The sequence below is a fragment of the Eptatretus burgeri genome, chromosome 5 (genome assembly GCF_056783735.1).
Source record: "Eptatretus burgeri isolate ZD-2024b chromosome 5, Ebu_testis_v1, whole genome shotgun sequence".
In the NCBI taxonomy this organism is placed as follows: Eukaryota; Metazoa; Chordata; class Myxini; order Myxiniformes; family Myxinidae; genus Eptatretus; species Eptatretus burgeri.
Window position 1 is genome coordinate 39,994,339 of NC_140965.1, and position 8,535 is coordinate 40,002,873.

Here is an 8,535-nt window from a genome sequence, read left to right on the forward strand (position 1 = left end):
CATCATTTGGTGACGTTATGAGGCAAACATATTTTTCATGGTTACTCTGTAGAACGATTCTCATCGGAATCTCTCGTAGGCAGATATTCCTCAAGGAGTCGCTCCTGGTGGATAGCAGCTCTGTTCACCTCAGTGTGACCTTAAAGAAGTCACACGTGGTCACCTTTTGGCAAGATACGGGTCACCCTGAGGGTGACATTGATTTATTTGTCTGTTTGTCTGTGTGCAGGATATCTCAAAAAGTTGTTGATGGATTCAGACGAAGTTTTGTGGACAGGTTGGGTGTGTGACAAGGACAAACTGATTACATTTTGGTGAAGATCCGCATCCGGACCTGACTACTCGAATTTTTTAAGTAATTCATCACCATTGAGAGATCGGGCCAAAAACGATATATAGCACGATATCTCATAAAGTTGTGAACAGCTTCGGACGAAAATTAGTGGACATGGTGTGTGTGTGTGTGTGTGCGTGTGTGAAGGACGGATGGTTCGATTTTGGTGAAGATCTGAATCCGAATCTGGATACGAGAATTGTTTAATTTTAAAAGTGATTCTTCACCATTGAGAGATAGGAACAAAACGATACATAGCACGATATTTCAAAAATGTGTTGGGCCAGATTAATGTTCTCATGGATCAGGCATTGTGTGGCGGAGGTACAGTATGTGCTCTTCCGAGTGCCCTTCGAGTTTAAAATATCATGCTATCTATCATTTTTGATCCGATCTCTCCATGGTGAAGAAGCACTTAAAAATTATCGTATCGGCATCCGAATCTTCACCAAAATAGAATCAATTTGTCCTTGTCACACATCCAACCTGTCCACCAAGTTTCGTATGAATTCGTCCACAACGTTTTGAGATATCCTGTACACAGATAAAGAAACAGACAGATAGGGGTGAAAACATAACCTCTGCCCACTTTTGGTGGCAGAAGTAATTATAGGATCCGAATCCAGATCTTCACCAAAATCTAATCAATTCGTCCTTCTCACACATCCGAATCCAGATCTTCACCAAAATCTAATCAATTAATCCTGCTCACACACCCAAACTGTTCACCAAGTTTCATCCAAATCAGTCCATAACTTTTTGAGATATCCTGCTCACAGACAAACAAACAGACAGATAGGAGTGACAACAGAAACCTCCATCCACCTTTGGTGATGGAGGTAATTACTCAACATTTCTCATGAGTCATTTCAAAAAATCCAACAAATAACTTAGGTAGCTCAATTTAAACTGTTTTAAAGCTACAAAATGAGTGATTGCAAACTACATTTTTTTTACTTCAATAATTACAACTATTTCCAAAGAAAAACAACCAATAACCCAAACCAATTTTTTTTGTTTTTTACCAATAATACCACTATCACCAAAACTGACAGCACCCTTTTGAAGCTATTTGAATGTCACAAAGTTAAAAGATAAGACGTCTCACGAGTCACTCAATAACTGAACATTTTTGCATCATGTTCTGTGTGATATCATGTGTTTAATATCTATTGATATATTTGTCTATATTTATATGTTTTGTACTGTACTGAAATGGGAGATGCTTAGCAGGCAGACACGAAGCGGAGGAACAGTCGAGCCGGGCTGTGTTGCACGAGTGCGAGCGCGGGCGTACTGTGCCCGCGGCTCCCCTTTATTCCGTATTCGGCACACTCACGAGCCGGCCGACTCCAGCATTACTACGACGCCTCAGGCGGCGCGCACACCTCATATCCCTTGCCGACCCCCACGGCCACCTCCCATCATCACGCCCACCATGCAACATCACCATGCCCTTCCCCATAGGCCCGCAGACTCCACCACACTCCTCCCCCCTAAAACTATGATTATTAACTGATTACCATTATAAGAAGCATGCAGAACACGAAGGACTTCGTATAATAATCATGGAAATAAAATGAAAATAGCAAAGTATAATAGAACACCACATCATATAATGTGTCGATGCGAGCGAGTGGAGCAGCAAAGGTCAGGTCTGACCGCGTTACCGATATGAAGCAGCAAAATGAGAAGCACAGCAGCATTATGCAGCAAAAACGCCCCCAGGCGGCCCATGCTGACATGACCCTGGCCAAGGTCGTAACGACCTCTCGAGCCAACCTCCTCCGGCCCCATCAAACGCCTCCGGCCCACTCCCCCCAGGCAGACTCGACGTAGATAAACATCCCGAGGCCGGCAGCCCGCTATCTGGAAGTCGTGGCGCCAGCCTTAGACCTTGGCCGGGGGCACTGAACAGCGCCGCTGGCTGCATGCATTTAATGCGCCAAAACAACTCACGCACCACAATCAGTTGAGACGCCAACGTCCGTCCCAACGGCCTTGAGCGAACACAGCGAGTTGCGCTCGCAATCAGAGGTGGGGGTAACGCCGACCAGGGCACCAGTCTTGGTTCCGAGTCGATCTCCGAGACCCACACGGCCGCTAGACGGGAGCAACTCCACTTAAACCACACCGCAATCATAGGCTCGTTATAAATCATTACGAATAATATTCGAAGCATCGCAAATTCATTTTTCCGTACAGCGCGCTTTTTTGATAAAATCCCAGCACATGACAAAGCAATTACCTGCGGCCCGGGACAGTGGACGGCCAACTCAACCTTTTTATTCGCCACCACCGCCCCTGAAGCCCCTACATCACATTGATCATAATCCAACTCCCATTGACTGATCTCCGCCACATCCACTTTTACACGAGAACTGCTGGCATTTATTTCAACAACATTAAACTGCATCACTAGAGCAAGGAAAAGCACATATGCCATGAACAACAACCCACAACCCGCATCACGAGTCCGCTTCTTGGTTGTCGACTCGATGTTGTGACTCGCGACTCCCTCCAACGCCACGGGCCCACCGTCACCTGTCGAAGCTGCCTGCACCACACCGACGCGCATTGCCTCACGAACCCTGCCACAGCGCGGGAACTCATCGCGAGCGAAGCGCGGGAACTCATCGCGAGAGCTGATACGGCTCTCGCCGCCCGCCAGAGCCTCGCCCTCGGTACTCGACGAAGGCCTCGAAGAGAGTACTGGCACATCTGGAGGTACGAACCGGAGACCCAGTCCGAGGTGCGCCAGCCAGTCTCGACCCAACAGGGGGGGCCCCTCCCCTCGTACAACGAACACCGAGGGCTGGGCGCGTCGATCTCGGTAGCGCACTGAGACGTCGGCCCTCGCAAGCGGTGCAATCGCCTCACCGGTGTACGTGTATAACGACAAGGCCGTCTTGACCAGGCGAATACCGCGAAGACCACGAGCCGCCCGCTCATCCATGACCGACACTGCTGCCCCGGTATCCACGCAAAACACAGTCGGTTGGCCATTCACTTCGACCTCAACCGTGAAAGGCGTCGTCATCTCCGAACCAACGGAAAACAGACTCAACCGTGGTTGCATCTCCCGCTCTGGCTCGCCGGCATTGTCAGGCCCCGGTTGCAGGCCGATCTCCAGGTCACTGGGGTCCTCTCGCACCTCGTCATCCAAGACCCCAACGGAGGCCCCCGCCATCCGACACACACGCTTCAAATGTCCCACCTTGTGACAATGCAAACACACGGTGTTCTTATACGGGCACATTTGTCGCAGGTGCGGACCCCCACACCCCCAGCAGCCGCGGAAAGTCCCTTCGCTCCAGGTGCGACCGTGCTGCGGTGCCCCCTCGCTCCAGGCGCGACCGTGCTGCGGTGCCCCCTCGCTCCCGGTGCGACTGTGCTGCGGTGCCCCTTCGCTCCCGGTGCGACCGTGCTGCGGTGCCCCTCGTCCCGCACCGCCAGGCGCGCGTGCGACCTGCGGCACTTGAGCCACCGCTCGGACTCCGGGCTGCGTGACTCGTGGCACTTGTGCGGTTACCGCGTGGACTTCGGGATTAGCCGCCATACTCCAGCTGGAGCTACTCATTGCGTCCTGGCCAGCAATGGCACGGACATCCGTGAGCGTCTGCTCGACAGACGAAGCAGTCACGACCGCCGAGTCGAATGTGATGTCGGTTAATCGCAGGATAGCCGCTACCATCTTCGCGTCTCGCAGACCAGAAATAAAACGATCTCTGAGCCTTGTCGGACGCTCCTCTGCCGTGAATTTGCAAGGCACAGCCGAATGCTTCACTCGTGCCACGAAGTCCGCCACGCGCTCCTCGCCACCCTTAGCGAGATGATCGAACTGGAACTGCGCGAGATGTAACGACTTCTCCGGCGCCAAGTGGGTCTTCATTTTCACCACGATGTCCTGAAAGGATAGCACATCATCACTGGGTCTATTTGGAGCCACCAAATCACTCAGCAGGCGGTAGTGCTCCGTTGATAGCGAGGCGAGCAAGATCGCCTTGCGTTTCTCTTCATCCTCTACATCATTCGCCCGAAAGTAGCAACCTAACTGTTCAGAAAACAACTCGAACTCATCTCCCCCGAACACGGGTACACGTCCGTGTGCCGTGCCGCGACCTTCCGCCATGCTCCGTGAGACCCTTGGCTCCGTAGCTTGGAACCGCCCTTACACACGCCGATCCGCAGATCCTCGTTTGCCAACTGTACTGTACTGAAATGGGAGATGCTTAGCAGGCAGACACGAAGCGGAGGAACAGTCGAGCCGGGCTGTGTTGCACGAGTGCGAGCGCGGGCGTACTGTGCCCGCGGCTCCCCTTTATTCCGTACTCGGTACACTCACGAGCCGGCTGACTCCAGCATTACTACGACGCCTCAGGTGGCGCGCACACCTCATATCCCTTGCCGACCCCCACGGCCACCTCCCATCATCACGCCCACCATGCAACATCACCATGCCCTTCCCCATAGGCCCGCAGACTCCACCACATGTTTAGAAAATAATAATTTTCTAAGTGGTATCAGTTCTTGGTATTCTTTCAATGTTGCTGGCATACATGATACGGCACAGCCTTACTGACTCATTTGGGAGCATCAGCTCCTGCTTGATTATAACTCTTTTTTGAAATGAAAAACTAACTGGTGTGCCGATAATGACATACGAGTGCTTAGAAAAAAGGGCCATACCCTTTACAGAACATTGATGCCATCAAAACTGTTTATTGGCAAGGATTATACTGGGTGGTTTGCCATTGCTTTCCCAGTGTTGTTTGTCCATGCTCTCGCCTTTTAAATGCTGAACGTCAAGCAAGGAAGTGGCACGTCCCATTTTTAAAGTCTCCGGTATGACTCGGCCAGGGTTCGAACCAACTGACTCATAGCGGACGCTCTAACCATTACACACATAGTTAATCGAGTTTTCTTAGTTTGGATGTTGTCTTAATCCTATTCTGTGTGAGCTCTTAAGGTTTCTGTAAGGATGCATTGCAAGGGGCTTCCCAGGAGTGGAATAGTTGCATTCCACTGTGGTGAGGCAGAGAAATTGATGGAATGGCTTTAACTCGAAGTGCATTCACCTTTGGCTTGCTTTTGGTGTTATCCACATTGTTCACTTTTTATACCTTCTCTCTTTGGAGTAAGTGGAAGATCAAGTTGCCATCAATGTACCTGCAGTGGCATCGAATCCTGTATCTTGCCAATAATGACTAGAGATTGAGGTCAACTTCATTCAAGAATGCAAGGTTGTATTCAAGAGTCATAGCCCAAAGTTGGGAGCTAAACTGTTGTGCTGCATGATTTGAAGCAGGCTGATCCATTTGTATTTGAGGAAATCAGAAGTAGCATTTGCCACCTTTGACTTTATTATCGATGGGAAGTGGCCTCTATCAAAATGACTAGAGGCAGTGGTATTGTGGTTAGTGTCCGTGCTGACTCAGTTTGGTAGGTCGGTGGTTTGATTGTTTTTTTTTTTGTTGTTGTTGAGAAAGTATTGAAGTCCAGGAAAGGAAGTGGGGGTAGTTTGGGGGAAACAGGAAAATATGCATTCTGAAAGCAATGTGTTTTGACCGGAATTTGTCGTTTAAAAGGTGGACGTTTGAGATTGAAATTTGTAGTGTCAAACTGGTTTTTTGAGGGACGGAAGAAAAACTATCATTGTTGCATGTCTGTTTATAAGCATGTTTACAAAGGTGGGGAAATGGACCAATTTCACGAGGACTGTTGCCACAGAGAAAACTGGCCATTATGTTGTGACTGGTTGTTAATTTGACTCCCAGTCATGATGTCACAAATAACTCACCTCAACAACAACAATCACGTTTTGGGGTTTTTTCAGTGGAGAGTGTGTCAAAAGATTCACCAGATCATTGAATATAATAAGCTTGGTGTTGGATTAATGATGAAGGTGGTTGGTTTAAGATCTTAGGGTCTTGAGTTCAAGCCCTTGTCGTGCTGTTAAACAACACCATGTGGGTTGACTCAGCCTGTCATCCTTCTGAGGGCGGCAAAATGACTACCAGCTTCTTGGAAATGGGGAAAACTACTTCGGCGGCTGCATCATAGCAATGATGCCACCAGCAGCTACAGGCTGCATATGAAATAATAATCAATTGATTATTATTTCAATTGTTGTTTTTTTGCCTTGGAGAAACAATTTTTGCAATTGTTTTTTGCCATTACTAGGTCCTTGATTTTGTAAAATAGAATTAATGCAAGCTGTACCCTGTATCAAGGTCTCCAGAGAGTGAAGGGGCTGTTCCCTGCCCGTCTGAATGAAGAGAAATGATTTGGCAGAGGGTTGAATCATCAGCAAAGAGATAAGCAGGATTTAAAATATGGCCAAAAGGTTGTCTATAAACCATGAAGGTCTTTCAAGTTTCATTTTTCTTGCACAATAAATAGATTTCTTAACGAAAGAAGTTTTAAAATTAGCAAACAAGATGTTGTTTTGGTGTGATGATGAAACAAAACAAAAACAAAAATAAAGGTCTTAAATGTAAACTTTAGAGAGAGATTGGTGCACCATTTACAAGGTAAAGTGAACTACCGAATTCATCGAACACCTTACATGTAGTCTTGTAGTCTTGAGAAAAAGGACATTGGAAGAGTCCTTTCAACTCTTGCTTTGAATTTCCAAGCACAATCTACATTAGCTTTGTTCTTCAACTTTGAATAACAGGTGTGATGGCAAGCATACGATGCTAAAGGGTCAAACGGAACAGTCCAGAGCTGAACTTTCTGCCAACTCTTCTTGGATAACCTGACGATTTTGGAATGATCTTTGAGAAAAACATGCTGTAAACAGATATTTTGGACAAAGTTAGCTCTGTTGTTGCATCACTAGGCGCCATTTTTGTCTGAATTTCAATGTATCTCCGTCGTCAGAACGCACGACAAATGTAAAAAACCATGTAAAAAAAACAATTCCAAGGACTGTTAAATTGAAGGTTTTTGGAAGTGCCAACAAGGCGATTTGTATTCAACAATGTTCAAATGTATAATTCAATTGAAATAAAATAAAAGTTTTCAAGGCTGTAGAAAAAACCCCCAAAAAACATTGAATCGGAAGTTTACCACCACTGATCTTTTACACCACCTTGTTTAAAACATTAAATTAGATATTTGTGCCTGTTATTTGTGTCCTTTATGATGTCCTTAAAAACAGTAAGTTTCCAGTTTAGAAATATTTTCAATTTTGTTTGACTGACTGACAGACTGAAGCGAATGCGCACTTGGGACGAGACTTCAATTTGTCAAATTGAGCACCAAAGTACTGCTGAACTGCAGGTTCATGTTCTGATTTTCATGTTCTGCTGCGTGTTCTACAGTGTTAAAAATATTTTTTAAATCCAATTTAAATTTAGTGGTCCTTCAATCAGAGAAACAGACTGGGCAAACAGAATGAATTATTTTACCACGTTTTAAGCGATGCACATGTGGTAATAATATAATACCACTCCTTTCATTATGCCTGGTGTTGGCTTAATGGTTAGGGGCGGTGGGCTTGGGATCCTAGGATCCTGAGTTCAGATCCCGCTCAGCTGTTGAATGAATACCAGGTGGGGTTGACTCAGCCTGTCCTCCATCCGAGGTCGGCAAAATGAGTACCAGTTTGCTGTTATCCTGTGTCGGAGTGGTGACCTGTCCAGGATTGTGCCCAATAGCCAAGGAGACTGTTTAGGCAGCACCAATGATTTCCATAGAGGATGGGCCCAATGGATGGATAGATATCTGTGTTAATAAGAGTGTGTATGTCCATAACTCCAAAACTACAAAACGTATGCCAAGAAAACTCCAAGGAAGTGCACAAGTGAAAATTGGGTGTTTAGTTTAATTAAAACACCCCTTTTGAAGATAATTAACGGCCTTATTTAATTATATCATTTATCAGATGATCCTCGGCCACCTGGCTGTCTGGGGTCCCAAGTCATTTCCTGGGTAACCTCGCTGGGGGGTCTGAGGCCATCATGTTTTTTGGCCTGCTCAACTTTACCTCGAACTGGAACAGGCCGCAACGATTTCTTAATGATAAATTTAATTTTTCACTTTCCTCACTCATATCGAATGCCTGTTCATCATAGCTATGAATCATGTACATTGCTTTTCTCAGTGCAATAAGTTTTCAAATTCAGAGCTTGGAGCGATTTCATGCATTATATGAGACGATTTTCCATGATCTACTCATATCATCTCTCAATGTT